Raw genomic sequence first — 27,173 nt, 5'->3', positions numbered from 1 at the left:
TTCCTTTCAGGGAGAACCTCAGCCATGATATATCAGCAAAAGCCTCAGGCTCTTCTACAATGAACTCTGGAGTTTGCCTGGCCTTCAGTTTTCCCAATGTGAGGCAAGAAGTTGGGTCTTCATATTCTCACATCAAAAGGCATTAGATATAGGCTACCTGGGAAGAGGCATAAATTTAACAAAGCATATTCCTTTATCCTGAGGCAATGCCTGGGGAGGGATTCAGCTGTAAGCCATCAACAGGAGTCAGATCTTAGTGGGTAGGGAGAATGGAAGTCTCCATATCCTAGAGGGAATCTTGATAGCACACAAGAGCCATTTACTACCCTGAATCTCTCTTCTCCACTGATGGTCCTGGGTTCTTGCCTATACTTTATCTGTCTCTTTGCCCAGATTCATAGTCTAGTTGTATCCTTTATTTCCCTAATTGATTCAAGTCCAGCAGGTTGGTGATGTCTTTTTGGGAATGAAGTCCATGAGGTCTACATACAAACCGATCATATACATTGGGTTTTTCAGAACTTCACCCAATTATGAATATATTAACATGAGCTGATAGTGCAATTCTGAAATTGAGCTCTTTGTCTCATGTCTTCACTGAGCTTTGGTCCAGTCCAAATTTTGTGGATTTCAGCTTTGCTGTGTAACTTGTAAATTTGCCTTTCACTTTCTGGGACTCACATGCTCACTTTGCCACGGGGATGGGGAAGTATTAAAATCTCCAAAAGTTTGCGATGCTGAACGTTATAACTTGGCATATTTGTCAATATTTATTCATACTCACTTTAATATTTTGAAAGATTAAAAAAGCTTTTTTAACACAGCCTACAAGAATGCAAGCTCTACAAAAGTCATCTTGACCTGAAGGCCATAGGCTTTAAAACACTGGCAAGATCGGAATGCCCATGCAAGGTAGTAGAGGCTGACACAGAAGGTCAGGATTCAACAAGCAAGTATTTCTTTATTTGCCTTCTTTCCTAAATCACACTTAGTTCTTTCTTGGCCATTTCTCTTCCTAAAAAACTCTGACTTCTCTCTTGTAAATGTGAAATTTGGCAGAATATTTCAGACATGAACACTGGCATTTGAGAGAAAGGTTTAATTGACTAGGTGCTGTTATCACTGAAGGGAGAGTTGTAGAGGGAGTTGGGTTGGGTAAGAAGGATAAGATGATTCACGAACTGTAAATAGCTGTGAACAATGTGACCATAAGGCACAGTAGAAGGGTTGAAGCATTGTTTTTCAACATATTTTTGGCCTTAATAATAAGGTCTTTTGAGCAGAAAATTGCTGGGGAGGAAAGTGAGATTGTAGGGACTTAAGGACGAAGTCAGTAGAAAGAAAATGGCAATAGCTGGTGGAGGTCACTTAAGGATGAACTTACTCTTCTAAAACTAAAAGAGAAAAAGACAAGAGCAAAGAACAGAGAGAAGAATGTGGTGAGGTAAGGGATAGTGACGATGGAAAACATAAGTGCTCTGTACAATAGTAAAATAAAGGGAGGAGGTCAACTCAACTTTTGAGGCGATAAGATACATTAAAAATGAATGTGAAATAAGAAGAGTAAATCTATTTTTGTTTTTCAAAATGGAAATGCAATCTTTTTGCTTTATTCAAATATATACACACACCATGACAAAAACTGTATTTTGAACCAGTAAATCTCAATGAATTATAAGAAACCTAGGTCCTGTGGTCCTAATGTGTAAACAATGTCATCTGACAACTGAGTCTTCAAGTTTGAATCTTAAGCACTGTGCCCCTGCTATCACTTCCTCCTCCCAATCCTTCCCCCATATTTGAGACTTCCTGTAATCTTTAGTAACATTTTTTTTCCATGCTGGTACCTTTCCAGCAATAGATGACCAAAATCTTACTCCAGTGTTGGTCAACAAATCCTCCAAGTCCTGGAATATGATTAAAATATGGAGATACAATCATGGGACTTCCGACTTTGCAGGATAAATGATGGGCAGCTTTTGCAGTCCCCATTACCTCCTTCTTTTCATGTCAGTGACATCTTTCCAGAATTATTCTTCCAATCTTCCAGAATTTTTCAGGATAGTTAGTGAATTATAAATCTACCATTTCCCTCTCCACCCCCTCAAAAAAAGCAAGCCATTTGTTTCATTAACTTTCAGAAAACAAATCCATTTCTCCAGTGTGTTAAAATGCCAATTTTACTAAGCATTAAATGATCATATGTATTTAGGTCTATTTTTTTTAATGTTTATTTATTTTGAGTGAGAGAGAGAGAGAGAGAGAATACACGGGCATATGCTTGTGCACAAATGGGAGAGGGAAAAAAAGAGAGGGAGAGAGAGAATCCCAAGCAGGCTCATTGGCTGTCAGTGCAGAGCCTGACATAGGGCTTGAACTCACTAATTATGAGATCATGACCTGAGCCGAAATCAAGAGTCAGATGCTTAACCAACTGAGCCACCCAGGTGTCCCTATTTAGATCTATTTTGATAACTGATAATTTCTTCAAGTTATCATTTAGTATATTCCCTCTTCAATAGTCAATTGTTTTAATTACTATATTTTAACTTGACAAGACAGTTTCTTCCTCATTACCCTCTTTCCAGAATTTTCCAGGCTCTTCTAATATATTTATATTTCTAGGTAAACTTTAAAATTATTTTGCAAATTAATAAAATAAATACACATTCCTTGAAATAACATTTAACTGATATATCATCAAATTTATAGATTTCTTTATGGATAATATGTTTACAATTTTTGCCTTCCTTAAATTAGTTTAAATTACCCCTAGTAAAGTTTTATAGTGTTTTTATAAGTCTTACACATTTCTTAGGAAGATGTAGATTTCTATTTCTTATATTCTTCCCTCCCTCCCTCCCTCCCTCCCTCCCTTCCTTCCTTCCTTCCTTCCTTCCTTTATTTAACACAGACAGAATGCTGGAGTGGGGGAGAGGGACAGAGGGGGAGAGAGAGAGAGAGAGAGAGAGACAGAGAGAGAGAGAATCTTAAGCAGGCTCCAAACTCAGATCAGTGCCTGATCTCAAGACCATGAGATCATGACCTGAACTGAAATCAAGCGTTAGATACTTAACCAACTGAGTCACTCAGGCACCTCTATTTCTTATATTAATATTTTGAGAGATTATTTTATTATTTTCTCCTTGATGATTACTATAAATAAAAAATCATACACTCTGTAGATTTATTCAGTAATTGGCTAAAATATCAAATTATATTTTTTCCTAATACTTTTTTATCCAATTCATTTGGAGGGTTGTTTAAAAATATTCAGACAAAATCTGAAAGTTGTGCCTCCTCTTTTTCAATAGGTAGATATTATAAATTTTATCTTTTCTTTTTTTTTTTTAAACTTTTTTTTATTTATTTCTAGGAGGGAGAGAGAGAGACAGCGTGAGCAGGGGAGGGTCAGAGAGAGAGGGAGATACAGACTCTGAAATAGGCTCCAGGCTCTGAGCTGGCAGTCAGCACAGAGCCCGACGCGGGGCACGAACCCACGAACTGCAAGATCATGACCTAAGCGAAAGTCGGACACTTAACCGACTAAGCCACCCAGGCGCCCCAAATTTTATCTTTTCTAACTGAATTAGTTCAGTAAGAAGGTGTGTATAATCTTTATAGTGCTGGGAAATGTACATGCATACACACACACACACACACACACACACACACACACCCCTTCTTGAAGTCTCAGAAGAGTAAACAAAAGCAGAGAGATTCTGGATGATAGTCACAAGTTAGAATAAGAGACCAGAAAGGTGTGAGTTTTCTATATTTTTAGCTTTGAATATGAGTCTAGCTGCAGTCAAGATGTCACACACAGCATCTGAAACACTGGTTCCCAGGATGTTTCTGACCTGATGAACCAGAAGTTAAGGATAAGGGTAACCACAGCTGTTGGAAAGTAAAGAGGGAATCTCTGAAATGGAATAAACAACATGGGGAGCCATCAATTCTGTGTTTACATTCTGCGGAAGTCTCTGACTGAGCCCTGACCATGCTTGGGTGGGGCAGGGAGCAAACAACCATGCTAAAGGGGGAAAATGAGCTTTAAATTGCAACCCAAAAGACAAAGACTGCAAATTAGAGTCCAATAAAATTACTGCATACTAAAACAAATAACATAGCATCAATGAATCCTGAGTTTCCATGATACTGCATTCACAGAGTGCAAGTTACAAAAATAAAAATAAACTTGACCTAAAACAAGAAAAGGCAACACATTTTCAAGAGAAAATATACCTTCCAGAGGCCAACTCTGAGATGACCCAGATGTTGGAATTAACACAAAAAGACTTTAGACTTTAAAGAGCTATTAAAAATACTCTGAATGTGATAAAGGGCAATATGCTCACAGTAAATAAAAAAAAAAGGTGAGAAATCTCAGCAAAGAACTAGAATCTGTTCTTAAAAATAAATACAAAATCAAGAACTAAAAAAAATGCAATTCTGAAATTAAAACTTCACTGAATGAGCTTACCAGAAAAATAAAGATGGCATTCAATAAATTTGATCAATAAAATTGTCCAACCTTAAGAACAGTTAAAGAAAAACTTTTTTTAATGTGTAGAAACTTAAAAACCTGTGGGATATCAAAATGTTAAATATATTTGTAAATGCAGGCCCTGAAGAAGAGATGTAAATGGAGCAGAAAAAGCATCTGAAAAACAAACAAATAAACAATGACTGAAAAATGTCACCATTAGGTGAAACAAGAAAATTCTACCATTTGGGACAGCATGTGTGGATCTTGAGGATACTGTGCTAAGTGGAAAAAACCAGACACAGAAAGATAAGAATGAGGTGACTGAGGTAATTCTCAGTATGTCTCAGTTTTTAAAATGCTATTTCATTGAATATTGAACTTAGATTGAAGTTATGTTGAAATTCCCTGTCCATTTGATCTCCATTTCCTTGTTGCACATAGAGACCAAAGAAAGCCAAGTGATGGCAATCCAATATCTCTCCAGCATTTAAGAGATTTTTGCTTCTAACTCATAAATATCAACTATGAAAATTAACACTGAGTAAACAAAACTTGTAAAAAAAAAAAAAAAAGATGAGAATGAGCACTGCCCGTTACTCCATCCCCACAGTTATTTTAATGTTATCTCACAGGATAGATTCTATTTGTTGGAATTTATATTCTCCTGTTCAAAGGTTGCTAAACTGATTATTTGTTGACTCTTACTCAAAAGTAAAATCAAAAAGTTGTTTCTTGGGGCACCTGGGGGGCTCAGTCGGTTGAGCAATCAACTCTTGATTTCCACTCGGGTGATCACCCCAGAGTCGTGGGTTCAACCCCACATCCCGCTCCACACTAAGTGTGGAGCATGCTTGGGATTCCCTCTCTCTCTCTCTCTCTCTCTCCTTCTGCCCCTTTCCCCCACTCATGCTCTGTCTCTCTCTCAAAAAAAAATATTTCTTTATCATTTTCTAGGACATTCTCAGTCAGAATTTTCTGCCTAGACATTGAGTTGGTTCTTCTTCAAATGGAAAAGTTGTTTTATTAAGTCCTCTTAATCAATATCTTTTAACATGTTTAAGCAAGGGTAGGATTCTTTTCCCTAGTATGGTATGCATTATATGAGAGCTACTGATTAAATGTTACACGGTTTCAAACATGGTGAATGCCATGGACTAAACAAGTTTAATTAGAACATGATTTTGAAATGGCTAAAATATGGGTGGACATTTGATTTAGTACCTCCAATTATACTAATTGGGCAGCAATTATAAATCAATGAGCTCACCTGTACACCAACAAAACTATAGAGCCAGAAGTATCCAGTACTGCAAAAATTATAGAATCTGAATAAAACAGAGACTTTTTTATTCAAAAGCCTTATGAAATAAGTTAGTAACCCTTGACTTTATCCTGAAATCAGCACTGAACTATCAAAAATGTCATGTAGAAGAATGAGTCTTTAGGGAAGAACAAACAAAAGCAAATGTTGGGAAATATATATATTTGTTAATTTTTTTTTTAAAGCCCTAATAAAACCACATTTTCCTATCAGAAAAAAAGAAGCTACCTTAAATGTATGAAAATTTTACTTCAAATCAAATCTTGTCTAAGGAAAGGAGGGAAAACCCTTAAGTAATTCTATTTGAATCACAGAAGCATCATCATCTCTCACGGCCCCCAGGGATCTCCAGGAAAATGACGCTAGTAAGAGTGATGAAAAGTACTATACCTGCCATTTGTGCCAAAATAAAACTAGTTGCAAAATTTCTCTTCACAGGAGGGTCTGTCAGATGGTATTAGGTCCCCTTATACATTTGTCCTTTGAGAACCACAGCTGAAGTGATACTTTTGGAATATGACTGTATTTTACCATGTGATTTAAACAGAATAGAGGTCAATGTGGCAATGAGATATGGTTACCTTGGTCAGCTTCGAACCCATTCTTGGAAATATTAACATACAATCTGATAGGCAAACTTGTTTATAATGCCATTTTCCTCCTAAATACTTCTTCTTTTAAAGCATAGATATTCAGGTAATAATTTAAGTGATTACCCGATAAGATACATCACCAGGAGATTTTTCCCAAATAAAACATTGCCCTTCAGTGCTTGGTATCTCTTAGTATTGTTTTCAAAATATGCTCTGAGACTCCTCAGTAATTTTAATAAAGTCCTTCAGTGATAGTTTTGAGGGAGACTGAGGACTGGTGAGTGGGAGGGGAGGCCTCCAAATTTTACCTGTGTATATTTTTAAATGTTTTATTTATATTTTTGAGAAAGAGAGAGAAAGGGGCAGAGAGAACAAGAGAATCAGCATAGAGCCTAATCCCGGGCTTGAACTCACAAACCCTGAGATTATGACATGAGTCAAAATCAAGAGTCAGATGCTCAACCAACTGGGCCAGCCAGGTGCCCCATCACCTGTGTATTTTTTGACTAAAAGAGCTGACATACTTTACATTGATCCTCCTCTGCTTAAGATTTCTTTTGAAGAAACAGAACTTCTGCCTTTAAAAAAATACTTTTCCTGCTTTACCAAACTGGTTTTTTTTTTGAACTGGAAATTTTTCTTTTTTGAGCTGTAACCATTGAACTAGTGTGCTTTATTTAAATAACTCATTTGATTTCATGCATTCTCTGGAGAGTCAGTAAAAGTGGAGTGAAATGTTTCTTTTATTATTGTTCTTTTCCACAATATTATGAAATTCATCTTCTCTGGACCTGTCACCACTACTTACAGACGCTAACATTCTTTTCAGAGAGAAAGGGCAGACAGGATAAAAGGGGTGTTTGGTCTGAAAAGAAATTCATATAATTCATGGCGGTGTCTCCAAAAGGTAAAGATGATTCTTGAGTGACGTTGGGTAGAGGGTGTGGGATGTGTGAGTTGCAAAAAGAAAAAAGAAAAAAGGTGATCAAATGCAGAGAGTGGATCCTCGAGGAACAAAACGTGAACCCAAGAAGAGAGTCAATGACAAGATGGAGTTTGGTGAGCATTTAGCAAAAGGGGAAGTTGGCAGCTTGGTAAAAGATGGCTCCAATAAATGAGAGACCTGCCATGTGGGGGTGGAGGAGGCAATATCTGAGACTTCTTATTAAAGTATTCCAGTTCCAATACTATTTGGTTTATATGCTTGGCAAGATACCCAGGACTCTTAAAACTTAAAGAGAAGAACATTGAATGCCATCCAAAATATCAATTCAAAAAAAATTTTTTTTTTAAATTTACTTGATATGTGAAGAAAAATTAGATATTCGGAAGTTATTTTTTTATATATATTTGGCATCTGTTCTTCTCTCAAGTAATAACTTTGAAGAAAACATAACTCTGTGATAAGCATAATATGCCAGAGCAAAGCAGAGATTGTCCTTGGAAACTGAGTTTAGGCATCCAGAGAGGATTTTCAGCCTCATAAGGATGTAAACCATGCAAAATAGACTGTGCTTCCCTCTTCAGAATAGACCCAATTTTATCTGTCCATCTGAGAAGTTTCCAGAAGCTCATATCAATTTACCCCTTTATGTCTGTACTTGTTTGTATGGACTACATGCATACATACATACAAACATACATAAATGCATCATGTTCTAAACCAATGGGTTGAATCTTTTCAAAAAACCGATTGGAACCTATATGCATTGCCGATAATGCACACATTATGTAGTTATTGTTGTAAAACACATAGGTATCTCCTAAGATAGTTAGAATCAGTTGCATTCTGCCATTCCAAAGATTAACCTAGGTTAGCCTTCATATGGTAATCTCTCCTAGAAAATCTGCCTCTTCTTCCACATATCTTCTCTCCTATCCATTAGAATTTCCTGAATTTTCTGTATTCTCTGGAAACACATTCATACAAAAACACACATTTCCCTAGAGTTCCCATAGTGAAAACCATGGTGGCCTGCACGTCATCCACGGGTTTGGCATGTCATCAAGGTTTTGACTGACAGGCTGGCACTCCAAGTCAGCTGTCCTTCCCAGGCAGTGTTGCCCAGAAGGCAAGTATGGCTAGGAGACTGATACTATAAAATCATTTCTCTACATCTGTCTGTAGTGCTGTACGAAGATACATACTGCACTTAAATTGGCTAAATCATGCCTTTGAAAATGGTTTTTTTGCAATATTTATTTTTTGTTCGTGTTATTGCTGGGGGTGGAGAGGGAATGAAGAGGGAGGAATATGTCTTGCAACAATATTCTAGGAACCCATTATTTCTCTATGGGTATAGCCCTTAGGCATATAATCTTTCCCCAAAGAACAGTTCAGAATGTAATATTTTTATTTTATCTTTCTTTATCAAAAAGATCCTCTGAACTAACAAAGAGAAAAATCTTATCATATGATGCACAAATTGCATATAATTCACCAAATTATTTCATAATCCACTTTGGGGTAGGGAAATCACCATGAAAATCTTAAATATTGGGAAAAAATGGATCTGTAGCTATAGAAAATAATAGTTTTTAATGATATTTGTTTTTGGTATTGGTCGTTTAAAACATACAACATTCTCAATCATCTAGGAAGCTTAAATATTTCAATAAAGTCTTTTGTTTTTCATGAAAATCATTCTGCTAATATGTGTGTATCTACCAAAAGCTGATTTGTGAGCACAAATGAGTTTAGCACAAAAGCACAAAGCATCTAGAGAGTATTAATATTTTTCCACATGTAACTTAAGGTTTATTTTTGGGGGCTAAGAAATTAGTTTTTGTTTTTTAAGATTTTGGAGATCCAATGTCTTTGTTAACTTTCTACATTACTATAGCCATGTAAGACATATTTATGTTTCTCATATGCACAGAACTTGTTCAGAAAGTATAAGGCAATTTGCCTGAGTTGTTTCAGACAGGCTCATGTTATTCATGCTCCTTAATGGCGTCAGAGAATGTTGGTTACCTATCTCTACATCAGCTTACAATGTGAAATACAACATTGCCTACACCTATGTTAATTCTACAGGTATTTATTTTCCAAAATTAGTCATGATCTGGTACCAAATTAGGGAAGTCGACTTTTTTTTTAAGGTGTTAGGCAGTACAGAAAAGACAGAAGAATACAATGAGTTGTCAAATTGAAGCTCAGGGTCCTGCATGATCAAGTTATTTCATTTACCGTGAGCTCCACATTAGCAGCACCCTAATGTCTTGTTAGTAATTCATCACCAGTGCCTCCCTATCTCCTAAGGCCGGATCAGTGTTGGCTAAATATATAAATATATGAATACAAATCTATTAGGTATGTATCCTTCAGAAAAAGTACTGTGAGCAGTTTAAAGGACATAAATATCATGATTCTTAAACTCAGCCATCAGTTGGCATAGAGCACAGGGTGGGTAAAGTGCTAGCGTTCTTTCTTTCAGCATCAAAAATGAACACTTTAAGGCTTAAGGGGGGAGATGATAGTGTGTATAGTCATTCTTCCAATTGCCTGAGACTTAAAACCTCAGAACAAAATGATTCCTCTTTTTTCCCTCTCTACACTTGATTCATAAATTCATAAATTCTATTGGATCCAATTTCAAAATATATCTAGAATCATAACACCAGATATTCTGCTGCCCCCTAATCTAAGTAATCATTTTCTTTTCTAGATTATTGCAGGAGACTTCTGATTTATTCCACTATTATGACCCTTGCTGCATGTCAGTCTGTTCTCACTCAGCGACCAGTGATCCATTTAAAAGGTAAGTCAGATCATGTCACCCCAATGTCTTCCTATTAGACTTAGAGTAAAAGCCCAGACAGTTCTACATGGCCCGCAATGTCCTCCACCATCTCCCTCACCTCCTCTCTGCTCACATTGCCCACCCATGTGCACACTGATTCAGCCATGCTGGCCACCATTATGGTCTTCAGATACCCCAGGGATGCTCCTACTCTACCGGCTTTGCTCTCTTTGTTCCCTCTCCATAGACAGCCCTTCACATAGACACCTGCTTCGCTTACTCTTCCACTACTAGTCCCCGCTCAAGTCTCATTTTCTCTCAGGGTATTTCACTCTCTTTTCAGTTTTGCAAATGGTCTCCCTTACCCCTCATCCTCCACAGTTCTGAATCTCTTTACCCTGTCTGCTCTTGAATTTCTATACAACTAATAACTCTCAAATATAATGTATAATTTATACTTTAATGTGTATTGCTTATTTTATGACTCCCTCATCAGCAGGTTATCTCTTCCAGGGCAAAAAACTTTGTTTATTTTGCTCACTGGGGATTCTCACAGTCTAGAATAATACTTGGCACTTAATACACACTCAATGAATATTTGTCGAATAAGTGAATGGCAAGGGACTTATCTGTCCCTATTCACCTCTGCTACAGAAGAAAACAAAACACCTAAGTGGGAAGGGACTTTGTATACGATGAACATGACTGGTATTCTATCGTTTAAGGCATACAAATCACCTTTAAGTACACAGGGGCAAGTTAATCAGCACATGTTATTGAGAACTCAGGGCATGTTTTACATGTTTTACATTATCTCGATGGTGGGTATATATAAAAGAAAGAGATATTATTCTTACCTCCAACACAACATCTTGGTTTTAACTGGTTAATGAACAAGTCTATTCTGTATTATTTAATTAGAAAAATTACAACTCTTCATAAGGTTGTATGACATTATTCACAAACTTGAGTGTGCATTAGAATCACTGGAGGGCATGCTAAAACAGAATGCTGGGCTCCGTCTATCAGAATCTCTGATGTAGTAAATCAAAACTGGACCAGAAAATCTGCATTTCCAACAGGTTCCCAGGCGATGCTAATGCTATTATACCACACTCTGAGAACCGCTTCTCTATGCTAATGGTTCTCAACCCTGGCTGCACATTAAAGTCATCTAAATTTTTATTCATTAAAAATATATGTATTGATGACTAGGCACTAAACCTATAGATTTATATTTAATTAGCATAGGGTCAAGCATAGTCAATTTGATAATAATGTCCATTCACTGAAGCATCACTATTCTAGTACTATCCAGAATTAGAGTTTTCCTATTCAACTTGTTGATCACAGAAATACTATTCAAGATGAATAGGCCCTTTGCACTGAACAGTACATTACATTGGTCAATTGAGCTTGTTTCCTTTTAGCACAATTTTCAGACTTTGAGGAAATATTCCTTCTACCATAATTTTTGGACTTTAATTTGAGGAAATAAACTAGGGCATTGTCTTTTTCCTTTCAGTTCCCATTACTACTCTAACTTCTAGTAGACAAGACTGGAAAGGAAAATGCAAACCTACAAATCCAGGTATATTCTCTTTGAGATTCAATGACCTATTGAGCAAATAGGTCCTTTTTATTAATAATTGCAATTAAAATAATTCCAGGAAGACCAGTCCCTCCCTCTTGATTTTCTATACCCTTAGCCCACAGTTTTTAACATTCCTCATAATTTGTTCACTTAAATTTTTTTAATGTTTAATTATCTTTGAGAGAGAGAGAGAGAGAGAGAGAGAGAGAGAGTGGGGGAGGGGCAGAGAGAGAGGGAGACACAGAATGTGAAGCAGGCTCCAGGCTCCAAGCTGTAAGCATGGTTCAAACTTATGAACCGTGAGGTCATGACCTGAGCTGAAGTCAGACACTTAACTGACTGGGCCACCCAAGTGCCTGGAATTCATTCCCTTTAAATGAGTAGTCTTTTATCAATTCACCAGAAAGGATACGGGTCGGAAAGCCTACTGGGACTACTTTCTAGGTGCTATAGTTTTGCGGCAAGCCAAAGATTGTCACTGCTGAAAACTGAAGCAACCCTGTCTAACATGTTTGCGTTCAGTGGCTCACAGCTGACTTTGCCAGCCCAGGTATCAGTAAAGAGTGTGGAAGGATGGCACAGTACTCTATCCTCTGAAGATTATAGTTCTTCTGGATTACACTGGTCAAATATTTCACTTAAAATGGAACTTCTCTGTCAATGTGGTTGGGTCAGGTAGGGTTTTCAAGCCTAAGGAGCATGCTCTGCTAGAATGAGCTCTCATTCAGGAACTTACAGGGCTGGCTGTCCCCTTTCAGGATACATTTTAGTTTGAAGTTCTCTTCCTGCAAGGAAATATCCATCTGTAACACTACAATCTATGACAGAAGTCTAATAAGGTGGATCTTAACAGAGGAAGAAATCTGGATTCCTTTTTCTCAAAACACTCCTTCACCCCACGCGTATTTTTACCTACACTCCAGCTCTCATTTCTGTATCCCAGGGAAATTTCAGAACAACAGCTATGGGCAGCCTCAAAAGTTACTGTCCTGTTCTTTTTTGCAGAGGAATGAGCCCTTCTAAAATACTGTCCATTTGCATTACTAAGTGTAACCATTCAACTCATTATTTTCCTAGCAATAAAAATCTTCTCTAGGTTGATAAATCTATACCATATAGTCATAAAAGGGCTGGCATATTTTTTAAAATTCCTTTTTAAAGGGAATTTGTTGGGGCGCCTGGGTGGGTCAGTTGGTTAAGCATCTGACTTCGGCTCAGGTCATGATCTCGCGGTTCGTGGGTTCGAGCCCCGTGTCGGGCTCTGTGCTGACTGCCAGCTCGGAGCCTGGAGCCTGTTTCAGTCTGTGACTCCCTCTCTCTCTGACCCTCCCCTGCTCACGCTGTCTCTCTCTCTCTCTCAGAAATAAATAAAACATTAAAAAAATTTAAAGAGAATTTGTTTTTTGAGCTAGAACTTTCTTCTCCAAACATCCCAAGGAAAGACTATGTTTTATTCATTTGGTATTTACATCCGCCCTCCTAGTCTAGCATACCATGTGGAAAGCACTGACTGAACGTTAAAGTGAATTAAATGCCTCCCATTCATTCTATTTCTATTCACATAAAATATGTCTCTCTGGTGTTTCTATCCTTCTCACTGGAGATACATAAAATAAATATAATAACTCTTGAACATGAAAATTCTTAAAATGTTTGATGGCAGCTACTTTGTTCCTACCCTTTCAGTGTTCTTTACCTCAATCTAAACATCTTCAATTCCTTTAAGTGTTTTCATATTATAGGGAATCAACAGTCCTTACTGCCTCACCACTTAGTCTTAGATCAGAGATTCTTAAGCTAAAGTCCATGAACACCAAGGAAATTCATAGATGGGTTTCAAGGAATGCTATAAACCTTCTGAAATTGTATATAACATTCTATGTATGCATTTCTTTTTTCTGGGGAGGTATCTCTGCCTTCTTTTTGATTCCTAATGAACTATAATCTGTGATCTCTCACTGATGGACAAGTTACTCAGTTTGTCATTGTCGATCTTAAAATGTGGTTCCCAAACTTGCATCTAATGCTGTAGTACAACGAGAGAGAGCACAGAAGAGGTGGTATTTCTCTTGTCAAAACAGTTTTTCTATTAATGTAACTTAAGTTTCTAGGTACCACTGTCACTTGATATTCTTAGTTAACTTTAGTTTTATTTGTAAATAAAACTACTAACTCTCTTACAGCATACACATGGACACACACACACTTGCACACACAAAACTACATATAATCATTTTCAAGTTGGTTTCCCTACTTTTGTATCTCTTTTAATGTGAAATGCATATTCTACATTTACAATTCATCATGTTGACTTGGCTTTTCATAGTCATAGACACTTTCTTGCATCTTATTTCTTACATTAATTAAGCTTTCTGGTTTCTAGTCATTTATAAATTTGATAACCATGTCTTCTCTCTTATCTTCCAAATTGTTGATAAAACTGTTGACAACTCTGTATCAGTCCATAAAAGACATTGCTACGAATCCATTAAGAGCCACACTCTTCAGGAGTTTATCAGTGGAATATATTCCTGTCAATAAATATCTTCCCTGTGTTTTCAGAAGATATACTATCAAAGATTTTAATAATGCTTAAATAAAATTAAGGGGTTATTCTATCCACAACATGCAATTTGCTAATCCTGTCACCACAGAAATTCAGGTGAGTTTGGACTGAACATAGTATCATCAGTTGACATCCAGGTACTTACTTTTCCTTCAAATTTTTAGTTGCTAATTCTAGAACATCATCAATTTGAAATAATCACTAAAAGATCATCATGCATAGCAATACATTAATCCATAATAGCTGTTTGCACAAAACTGAGAATTTTAGAATAGTCTAAGGTTTATTTTTACCTCTTAAAATGGATTACCTTCAGGAATTTATTTCTAAGGCAACCAATTTGCCCTATGATATAGAAACAAGCATTTAAGAAGAATCATAAAAACTGACCCACCTTGGTATAATGAGCTTACTGTCATTCTTCCAATGGCAGAGTGATGATTCTTTATAATAAACACTGCCACACATATCATGGTGACGATGGCATAATGTATGGAATCGTCAAAACACTATGGTGTGCACCTGAAATGAATATAACATTGTATGTCAGCTATGTTTCAATAAAACAGAATAAAGTGAAATAAAAAAAGCACTATAACACATGAATCTTATATTAATATAGGGATATTGAATTTTTTATGCAAAACCATGATTTTATATTTTCTTAAAAATGAACATTTTCCTTGATTGAATGCTATATGACTAGAATAAATAATAATGTAGAAAAAATAAGACATAAATTACTGACCATATCAAATATTTTAATGTTTTTTAATATCACAGATGATAAAAAATAATATTATAAAACCTGAAGAATTATATATAAATTAGATGCCTTATTAATTTTAATAATATATACTTTGTGACATTGATTTATTCTGTGAACAATGGGTTTATCTGCAAATGTCCATAATTCTCTAGAACCAAAAATAAGTTAAGAGTACTGTTTGAATGCTGGGCTGTGGTGCAAGTGAAAAGAGAGTAAATAAATAAGTTAACTTATAAGAGAAAATGCGAAGCAAAATGAAACACATAATTTCAAATACCTGTTGTTTATTTAAAAATCAGTATATGACATTGAAAAAATTTTCCACATTTTAGAAACAAAAAGCACACAGAAACAAAATTTTAAAAAATAACATAATTTTAATATGCTTATAATTAAAACACATTTAATTATTGCAGAAAAGAAAACATGAACCACTTCAAGAATAACCTAGGTCCTGCATAAGATCAAGTTTTCTTTGTTGAGATACAAACCACACTTCAGAATACAAGGGCTGCCATCCAGGTTCCTAGCAAAGGTGAGGGCTAAAGGTGCTGAGGTAACAGGGAATAAATCATAATAATTTTTAAAAAATTTCTTTTTTAACATTTATTTATTTCTGGAGAGACAGAGAGAGACAGAGCATGGGCGGGTGAGTGGCAGAGAGAGAGAGAGATGGAGTCACAGAATCCGAAGCAAGTTCCAGGCTCTGAGTTGTCAGCACAGAGACCCACATGGGGCTCGAACTCATGAACCACGAAATCACGACCTGAGCCAAAGTGACTCAACCAACTGAGCCACCTAGGCGTCCCTAAATCATGATAACTTAATTACATGCAATTTGTCTCACATATTTATAGTTTGGGAAGTTATATGAAAAACTGGAAAAATGATTTGAAAGTTTGGAAAAGCTAAGGGCATATTTTTAGATCAAATGATATATAAGGATCTATTGAGCCAAAGGAACTTTTGAGCCGGAAATTGGAAATTGTTGCATTCTTGCATGCTCAAATGATACTTACTAACATCCTTTTCACATCACATCCATCAATAGTGACAGCCTGGCTGCATGCTCTCAAGCACATGTATCCTGTCCACCTGAAGAATGACTATTTCTGTTAATATCAGATCCCTGTCCTCTTTGCCTACAGCTGTCAGAGACGATTCATATTTATCAATCACTGAGTCCTGCCATTCTTTTAAGAATGGAAGGGAGTGGCTCTTTTTGGGTTTTGAATTTTGAGTTCAGAGGTTTATTTCTCCGCGACAACTGACATGCAGAGAACAGCAACAACAAATAACACGTCATCCTACTGCATACAAGATAAGGATCTTCCACTTTTGTTCCATCACTGTTCCTTCTCCTTTGGAGATGAGAGGTGGCGAAAGAGACTACGATAGGCATGTTTGAATAAGCTGTGTACTGAGCCCAAAGCCGTGACCTGCTCCTTACCAGTCACATGTGTGTATAAATAATTGGTGGTATAAATTCTGTGGCACAATACTTGGAAATAAGACATGAGCTACTGTTACACTCAATGGTGTAGATAAATATCACAGATATAAAGAGAAAAAGGAGATGGTCACACAGAACACAGAGTGTATGATTTTTGTCTATATGAATTCCAAGAAGTGGCAAAACTAACCTATTGTGACAGGTTACAGAGAATGCTGGTTACCTTGAGTGTGCAGGGTAGTCACTGGTATGGGCCATGATGAGACCTTCATTTATCTTAATCTGGCTGCTGGTTACCTGAGTGCCTTCTATATACACATAGAAGCGCCTAGAACTGTAGTCTACCACATTATACTTAAATCGTTTAAAAAGCAACATTAGTAACATGAGGCAATTAAATATAAATCTGCATTAATTGCATGCTTTTCTTTTGTCTTTTAAGCTATTCTAAACAACCACCTGACATTTTATTTTGCTTAACATTGATTTATTTGTTTGTTCGCTTATTTATTTGAGAGAGAAAGAGTGAATGCGAGCAGGGGGAGGGCAGAGAAAGAGAGAATCACAGTGGGCTCCGTGTTGATGCAGGGTTCCACACAGGTGGAAGATCAAGAGTCAGACACTTAACCAACTGAGCCACCTAGGCACCCCCACCTAAAACTTTTTAAATTTTATTTATGATTCCTCTCTCATATCCCAACTATTGTATCTAATTTTTATTCTGCTCTTAATTTAAGCCACCTTTTACTATTTTTAACTCAACTTAAATAACTTTTCTTTTAATTTTTTTTAATGTTTTTATTTATTTGTGTGTGTGAGAGAGAGAGAGACAGTGTGAGCAGGGGAGGGTCAGAGAGAGAGGGAGACACAGAATCTGAAGCAGGCTCCAGGCTCTGAGACAGCTGTCAGCACAGAGCCCCATGTGGGGCTCGAACCCATAAACCATGAGATCATGACCTGAGCTGAAGTCAGATGCTTAACCGTTTGAGCCACCCAGGTGCCCCTAAATAACTTTTTTTAAACAGGCATATCTTAATTTGCATTTAACTAGAATTCTAAATTAGTGTACTTGTAATAAATTTTATGAAGATTCTGGGTTAAGACTTCAGAAACAGGGTTTAGAAGCAGAATCTTACAAAGCCTTTTATTTCAACATAAGATTAATTATAAGATTAATTATGATATGATACAAAACACTGTTACCTTTGGGTTTCTAAAAACCATGGTCTTTATTCATGATTGGAAATAATCTTGATTTTGAATTAAGAAACATTGCATAGTATGTCTTGCATAATAACATTTGGCAAGAAATTAATAGAAATGTATTTGTTACACGAGTATAATTATAAAATATTGTATTTAAATTTTTGTTTTTTAGTAAATAACATTTTTGGTTAGGCATACGTAATTCTTCAAACGTGTGATGCAGATTAGGTGAACCAGGATAGCAAAGAAATTCAAATTGTTGCCAAAGAACTCTACAATCTAGAGAACATCTTTCTTTCCCAATCAGTCCTTCTTAGCTTCCATAGAAGGAGAGAGAAAATATAGGAGGAAAACAACATTGACCAATATGTTGGCATTGTTCAAAGACCATGCGAATATTTCATAAAGAAAAGTCATACCTGGTCCCTTGGTTTTGCTTTCTCAGAAAACTGAAATAAATTTTTTTCCATCTGAAATGTATGTTTCCAAGAAACTATAGTGGTTCCTGGAATTAAACAGAAATCTAATGAAGCCATAATTTTCCTATACTACATGATGCATGTGTGTGTTTTTGGTGTACCTTTCTCCCCAAATGACATACAACTATGTGTGATATATCAACCATGACCATAATTAAAATGAAACCTCTGCCTGGAAAAGTACCTATTATCTTCCTAAAAATAGTTATCTAAGAAGCACATTCCTTTTAATGTTTAAAATCTTATAAGAATATACTCAACCTTCAAATTTCTTGTGCAGGGAAATTTGTGCTGTAATAGGGGAAGTTGGGAATTGGAAAGAAAATGTGTGTGTGTGTGTGTGTGTGTGTGTGTGTGTGTGTGTGTTGTGTGAGATACACACACACTAATGCATGCCTATCACCAAAGTTAGGAGGGGAATTTTATGTACTTATGAATGGGCAAGAAAAGAGGTCCTGTTGTGGTGCTTAAAAATAAGGAAGAATTCTTATTTTAATGATGAAACAATACAGATGAACCACAGTACAGTAGTTACCGATGAATTACTAGAAATTTTCCTTCATTATTGCAGGGTTTCAGAATATATGCAAAGTGCCCAACGTGTATTAGCTTTTAGGTCATAATGATCATTGAATTCTATCCATGGTAAGTATAATCTTGGGATATAATTATATGGGACTTCCATTTCCCGCAATCAGGCTCATGAAAACTAGAATCTTTGTGGGATTCCCAATTATTCCACTGCTGGAAGATCAAGAGGACATTGACACTTCCAAAATATGTAAACAACCAAGAACTATAAAATTCTATGTTCACCCATGTAGAATTTTATAGAAATTATTATAATACCTTTTGAAGTTTGTCCCATTTATTCAGAATGTTGAGCAATGTATTCATAGTCTATGGATTCTAAATCATCTTCCCACATTATACTACTTAGCCTGCAAATATTCCAGCAAATATTCCAGACTTCCCTATTGGAGATTGGAAACATTTTCAAATATGATATTTTTAATTAAGTAGAATTAATAGTATTTAAGATAAGTAGATTATCTGTATTTCTATTGGCTAAATTGCATAGACCGATTTGCTTAGGTTTTCTTTTCATAGATTTTCACTTATTCATCTTTTTAAAAATTTATTTTATTTTTTTAAGTTTATTTATTTTTTTGAGAGTGAGACGAAGAGAGAGAGAGAGTCCCAAGCAAGTCCCAATGTGGGACTTGAACCCACAAACCATGAGATCATGATCTGAGCTGAAATCAAGAGCTGTCTGCTCAATCGACTGAGCCACCCCATTGCCCCTTTGCTTATTATACTTTTAAGCAAACTTTGTGCCTCAGGGAAAATTTTCAAAGCATATAAGCATTCCAGCAGTCTTAACAGAGCCACTCCCTGAGTTATCAGCAAAACTTCGAAGAACCTGAGTTCTTCTGATTAGAAATCAATATATTTGAACTAAGGTAGGGATAGTTACACAGTGAAAGCTATTTTTGCTGCTTCCCACCCCCTTCCCACTTTTAACACACATGTTAAAAGTTTGAGGGGTATGCAATTGAACAAATCTTTCATTCTGAATAAAGTTCAATGACCACTGGCTTTTTGAACTTAATTGCTTTACTTCCCAGTCAGCAAGGCAACACCAGAAAAGAGCTATCTCTCAAATCATGTCTCTGGGCAACTTTCAAAATCAAAGAACATAGTGAAATAGATGAAATATCTCTAAAGTCATTTGTCTTCAAATACTACAAATAAAGATTTTTAAAAGTCCATCCATGCTACTGGTTTCCTACCTGAATTTTAATTGCAGCTTTTGTGAGAGCATTGCTCCCACTCTTCTTAATTGAAAAGGGACCATTCTTGGGGCACCTAGGTGGCTCAGCAGGTTAAGCATTGGACTTTGGCTCAGGTCATGATCTCACAGCTTGTGAGTTCGAGCCCCACATCGGGCTTTGTGCTGATAGCTCAGAGCCTGAAGCCTGCTTCGGATCCTGTGTCTCCTTCTCTCTCTACCCCTCCCCTGCTCACACTCTGTGTGTGTTCCCTCTCAAAAAAAAAAAAAACATTAAAAAAATTTTTTTTTAAATGGACTATTTTTACTTTGGCAGTTAAACTTTTTTCTTTCCCTTTTTTTGTCCACTTCACCTTAAAACTTGTTTCTATGGAAAAATGCTTTTCATCTCCAAAATAGCCCACTTATGAACAAATATATGCCTCACAACCTGGTGTTAAGTGAGGGAACTTATTATATTAAACATGCCTATCTTTTAGTGACATGCTGGTGTCATTATTTGCAGTAATAACAAGTTCTAAATGTCACTTTCTGTTGCTAGGTTTAATTGCAGATCTTAGAAGGCACCATAGAGATAATTGATTCTAATAGTTATAAGCACTTAAAATGTATTTGTAGGTCCCATTTCTCAAAAAAAAAAAAAGGTGCCATCTATAAATACATAATAGTGGTGTTTTCTGTTGAATGGGGGTAAGGATGGGGGTGAGGGGCAGGTAGATGACACTTGCTCAGTCACTCTCTATTCTGATCCCTAGGTATCTCTGAGGTATACCCATGAAAGGCTTGATTGAAACTTTCAGATCTAGTCTATTCACTTCATTTAAAGATATAAAATATATATGGAAAGGGGAAATAACTTGCAGAAGTCAACACATGGGTCAGTGGATATAAAGATGTGAGTCTGATCTATTGAATCACCTCATCTTAAATAGTGTTGTTCTGCACACTATTAAAGCAGGTAATTCACAGAATGAAGCTCAAGGGTGGCTTATTTATATCTGATATGTGAGACCATTTCCCCTGTTCTCTTTCTGAAAAACTCATAAAAATTGATTGTTAGGTAGATTTCAATGCATACAAATAACTGGCTATACTAAAGGTATCACTAAATATCTCCAGTTGAAGTCCTCATAGCTTTGAATAGCTTTCCCATAAAAATAATCTACTCTTCCCTAAATCCATCATTATATGGATTCACTTTGGAAAACCTTCTCTTCTAAAAACAAAGGAATGCTATCTTTACATTGACTATGAAACAGCTATTCCAAGATTCCAAGGTCCACTGTCCAGTTGGTTGTTGGATAAGAACAAAAGGGAAGTGAGGGCAGGGAGAGATTCTAATTGTAATGAAATTTTTTCCCATTATAATTTTTGGCTTTCTCTAATTAGTATTCTTGTTTTGTTGTTGTTTTTCCTGTTTCTCAAGGTTGAATGAATTCCATCTGGCTTGCTTGCTTCCATTGGAGGCTTGAGCTATGATTTTCAGGTTTATTGAAATGGAGAACACAAAAAAAAATCATCAGGAAATGCCTTTATACTGGTTGAGCATTAGCTGGAACAAATGGACACAAAATTTTCTGTCTTCAGTTTTCTCATTATGTACCCTAGTTGCTAAGGAAAACATGCTTGTTTTTAACATATCCAACAGAGAAATTATCAGGAATATCTTTTAAAAAATGCAGATTTCAAAAAAGTATTCTGATGCTGCCAGTTCATTAAAAATCATGCCATACATATAAGTAATCCCACTTGTGAATTGCTTATGTTCTAACACATTTGATAATTGCAACTTATAAACAGAAATGAGTTTTCATAGTACCTGAATAAAGTCATAGTCATTTATCAAGGCAAGCCAATAACCCCTGCTTAATTTATAATATCACTAAAATTTGTACATATACAATGAACAACCAGAGGGAATATTATGGCTTCAAACAAATAATGCTTCCATATTGAATTTTAATGACATACTACTTTTGATAGAAGTAGATTGCTAGATATAAAGTTACAACAAAATTATCAACACTTTCAAAGTGATCTTGTTAGCCATTTCTCAAATTGAATACTTTAAAAATTTCTTTTAAAGAAAAATGATTTTGAGCTCTTCTTATAATAATATTTAACCTGTACAGGTATAACTAATGTGAATATGACATAACTTATACACCCTATACATCTATTTAAAAATCTATAATATAAGGGGCACCTGGGTGGCTCAGTCGGTTTAGCCACTGACTTCAGCTCAGGTCATGATCTTGCGGTCCATGGGTTTGAGCCCCTCATCAGGCTCTATGCTGACAGCTTGGAGCCCGGAGCCTGCTTCAGATTCTGGGTCTCCCTTTCTCTCTGGCCCTCCCATGCTTGTGCTTTCTCTCTCTCTCTCTCTCTCGCTCTCTCTCTCGCTCTCTCAAAAATAAACATTAAAAAAATTTTAAAAACTATAATACAAGTAAAATTAAAACCTTAAAAGTGATTTTTTCCCTCTCACTATATAAACATGGCAAGCGCTTTTGAGCTGAGAAACACATGTTAACATACGAGAAACGTATGTTAACAAACAACATACTTACTTTGCAGAGATTTAATGATACATTTTTCTCTTTCCTGAGTTCTGCAAATCTTTGGTTGGCACAAATTAGTATTCACTTAATGGGAAGGAATAATTTATATATAAAATCTATATCGTGTCTTTTCTGATCATAGCAATAATGATTAAAATAGCATAGCACTACTATATAGCACCAAAGAATCACTGGCATACCTCAGACATGTTGTGGACTTAGTTCCAGACCACGGCAATAAAGCAAATTTTGCAATAAAGCAAGTCAAAGGGATTTTTGGTTTCCTAGGTCATACAGAAGTTATGTGCACACTACACTATAGTCTATTAAGTGTGCAATAGCATACATTAAAAAAAACATTGTACATACCTTAATTAAAAAATACTTTATTGTGGTAAAATGCTAACCATCATCTGAGCTTTCAGTGAGTCATAGTTACTGATCACAGATAACCATAACAAATATAATAATACTTAAAGTTAGAAATACTATGAGAATTACCAAACACAGAGACAGGAAGTAAGCAAATGCTGTGAGAAAATAGCACCAATAGACTTGCTCCAGGCAGAGTTACCCACAAACCTTCAATTTGTAAAAAAAATGCAGGATCTGGGAAGTGCAACAGAGCAAAGAACAATAAAGTGAGGTATGCCAGTATACACACAAATGAACACCTGCTTGAATAGTGCCTATCAGTTCATAGTAAAGAAGCTGTCACTTGTGGGAAATGCTTACATTTGTCTTTTCAAGTTTCGTGATTGAGAACACAGAATTGAAAAATTATTGTAGAAAACCTATAAAATCCAAAGAATACATTTCGGCTCCTCTAGGGTTGAACACACTCTAGCCTAACCTTGCTAAAATCTTGGCTTTCTATGATTTTTTAGTAAGTTTACTGTGATAAAACTTATGTCCAACAAACTGCACCCCTTCGAGGAGTACATGTCTGTCAGTTTTGAGAGATGTATATGCTGAGAACCCACCACCACAAGACACAAATGCTTTTCTATCAACTACAGAAGTGTGCTTTGGTCCCTCTGGAGTCCATGTGCTAGCTAGCTACTGATCGGCTATCACTATCCATCAGTTTACATATCAGAGTTTTTATACAATACATACTAATTTGTGTCTGATTTCCTTCCCTAAGAATAATGACTTTGAGTTTCATCTACCGTGTGGGCATTATCAGTTTGTTCCTTTCTCTTTGCTGTAGGGTTTGAATCTCTGTGATTTTACCTCTGCTGTATATCTTTAAAAATGTTGTTTAAATTTTTTTTAATGTTTATTTTTTGAGAAAGAGAAAGAGAGAGAGAGAGAGTACAAGTGGGGAAGAGGCTGAGAGAGCAGAGACACAGAATCTGAAGCAGGCTCCAGGCTCCAAGCAGTCAGCACAGAGCCGATGCGGGGCTGGAACCCAGGAACCCATGAGATCATGATCTGAGCTGAGTCAGATGGCTCAGTCAGACTGAGCCACCCATATGCTCTAATTTTATTTTTTTTTATATTTATTTTTGAGAGAGACAGACAAAGCGACAAAGCGCGGGGGGGGGGGCGGTGCAAAGAGAAGGAGACACAGAATCTGAAGCAGGCTCCAGTGAGAAGGAAAGGTGGTAAAAAGCAGATAAAAGGGGCAGTCAGATGTCAGAGGCCGGATAGTCCCCTTGCATGCTGCTTTTGGCTTCTGCAATCTTGCTTACTTCTTGTATCAGCCCGCAGCCAGGAACCTGAAGCTTGACAGTACTAGCCCCGCCCAACCCGGAAGCACATACATAAAACACCAGTAAAAGTGGAGGCTCAGCCTTCTGAGGTGACTCCGCTGGGCTGGCACCGGTGAGAAATAAAGTCTTTTCTGGTTCCCTGAGTGCGTGTTGCTTGTCCCTTCCTGGGAGCTATTTGCCGTAACACCAGGCTCTGAGCTATCAGTACAAAGCCTGACATGGGCTCAAACTCACAAACCTGGAAGGCATGCCCTGCGCCCAATGGACCCGCTTAACCTTTTGCTGTATATCTAATAACACTAAAGCCTAAGAATCTCTATGTTTGGTGAGGGGCTCACTGGCAGATGGCCTAGAGACATGCGTTACTGAAGTTGTAGAAAAGGAACAGTGAAGAGTTCAACCAGTAGCTGAGTCTGGGCCCCACTGCCACACCCATGCAGGAGGTGCTGCAGCCAGCAGCCTGCCTCCATCCCCCTCCCCACAAGCAGAGAGCTGAGGCCAAGACCAGCAGTTGCCCACCACCCGCACCCTCAGAGCTGTGGACATCAAGGCCCACACCTCAGCAGGCAGGGGCCTGGGGGCAGCAGCCCAGTGGCCTCACATTGGTGGTGCTTGTCCCTAGGGAACAAAGAGGTCAACACAGGGAAGGTTTTAAGAACAGTAAAATGGTTCACTGGATATGGTTTCATCAACAAGAATGACACCAAGGAAGATGAAATTGTACATCACACTGTCCTAAAGAATAACCCCGGAAGTATGGTGGCAGGGTAGGAGACTGAGGGATGGTGGACTTTGATATTGTTGGAGGAGAAGAGGGTATGCGATGGGCCCTGGCGGAGCTCCAGTGCAAAGCAGAAAATATGCAGTCCACCGTGACCATGAGAGACACCCTCCATGTGACAGGGGTCCTCCACCCAGTTCCCAGCAGAATTCCCTGAATAGTGAGAGTAGGGAAAGGAAGGTGAGATCACAGCATGCTCCAGAAGGCCAGGCCCCACAGCACGCCCTCTGGCAGGACATGGTTCCCACATAACTACTTGTGGAGACCCTCTGGGCATCAGCCACAGTCTTCCAACCCTCCAGCGCAGGGAGAGGTGGCAGAAGGAGCCGACGACCAGGGTGCAGGCGAACTAGGCCAGTGAGACAGTATATATGGGGGTACAGAGTACAGTTCTGCAGGGGCCCTCTGAGCCAGCCACAGGCTAGGGAGAACTGCAAAGAAGAAGAAAAGGAAAATCAAGAAGATAAGGAAAATCAAGTTCAAGCAGCCACCTCAATACAGATGCCACAGCTACTTCAATTCCCTACACAAGGTGCCGGGAAAACCCTAAAGCACAAGCTGGCTAAGAGACCCGCTGAGAGAGAATTCATCAGCTCCCACGCTGAGCAGGGTGGGGTAAATGCCGGCTTACCAACTCAACCATCATCTTATTTAGTCACCCAATACGAAGAAATGAATATAAATTCCAGCAAGAAGAAATGAACAAAACATTGGAGCAGAACACCATAAGTGCCTGCCTTTTGCCCATGGACCAGATAAAGAGGATTATCTGCATTATTTACGTAGCATGGGGTTTTTATTAGTTTTACCTAAAGACGTCTCTTTTCGGTAATGACAAATATGTCTGTTTTTGTCTTGTTTTGCTTCTTTAAGCCTGGTTTTTCTCAACAGGCCTTTAAAGGTTTTTAAAATGTTTCACATTGGGTCAAGTTGACACTTTTAAGAACATCATTTTTAATTTGTAATCAAAGTTTACACCTTGAGTTTTTCAAAAAAAAGTCAGCACATGCCAAGCATCCCTTAATGAAGGTTTAAACAATTGTCAAGAAGAAAAACAAACAGACCAGTAACTGCTGTGTTAACAGAGAGGGGTCCCCAGAAACTTGTCTGTCATTTTAATCTTGCTGAGTCATCAGCTAGCTTGCAAGATTATTCCCATCCCACTTCTGTCCTTGAGAAAGCACTTTCCTCCTGTTACTGTAGATGACTTTCTCACTCAGAATTCAGACTAGGCACAGTCGAGGAAGAAAAAATAAGTTCTCACCAGAAATACTTGTCTCTTTATTACTGATTGATTAAGCCTCTAATAATGAAATTACTCCCAGATGAAGACATACACATCTATTTCAAATTTGGAGGTTAAAACTTTAATCTCATCATGTACATAGTTCTTACTTTGTATGGTAGTGCGGTTCTGTATACATGACTGTGGAGCCTGAACCTGTGAAATCTTAATTGATAGGAAAAATTGTGATTGTTCCATGATCTTTAAAGATTTTGTCAAGACATCCAAAGCCCTCTTATTGTCTATTATAAATGTATCAAAGGATGAAAAAAAACCCAGTAAATTTAGTATTTATTGAGTGCACTGCAATTTGTAATGCTAGAACCACTGAGAACTAAAATATTTTCTTTCTTTGTAAAAAAAACTTACCAAGTGACATTGGAACAGTGCTTGCCTCACTGTTCTTGTTGTATAATTTATATGAAGCAGAGATCTTTTCCATGCCTTAGCAAACGATCATACTTCCTTCTAAATTTAGATTAGCTTCCAACATTTTGGTTTTTGTGCTTTCAATGTCTGAAATATTGTTGAGGGTTCCTTTCATGGGGAATATTTTATTGGCATCACTTACTCTGGGACCTGCTACTGGTTTGTGAACTAACAGGTTCATGGGCAGGCTTTGAAAGAAATGACATGAATGGTCATCGATCATGGCACTTCTATTATTTATGCAGTGGCTTGTGGGCCAATGAGCTAGTAGTATAACTGGTATTTCATGCAATTATTCACAGGTAATATACTGTAATTAAGACCTGAACTATGTTTCTGGGAAGTGGTGTTATTTAACTAAGTCACCATAACTAAAATTCACACACATTGGAAC

General features: G+C 37.1%; 1 pseudogene; it reads left to right on the top strand.

The window, feature by feature from the left end:
- The first annotated feature begins 7,392 nt into the window (after nt 1-7,392).
- LOC120222982 lies at nt 7,393-25,615 on the top strand (annotated as a pseudogene).
- The last annotated feature ends 1,558 nt before the right edge of the window (nt 25,616-27,173 follow it).

Source organism: Hyaena hyaena, unplaced genomic scaffold, assembly GCF_003009895.1.
Source record: "Hyaena hyaena isolate Hyena2069 unplaced genomic scaffold, ASM300989v1 scaffold_941, whole genome shotgun sequence".
Classification (NCBI taxonomy): Eukaryota; Metazoa; Chordata; class Mammalia; order Carnivora; family Hyaenidae; genus Hyaena; species Hyaena hyaena.
The sequence above is the reverse complement of the archived record's forward strand: the minus strand, read 5'-3'. Positions and strand labels throughout refer to the sequence as shown.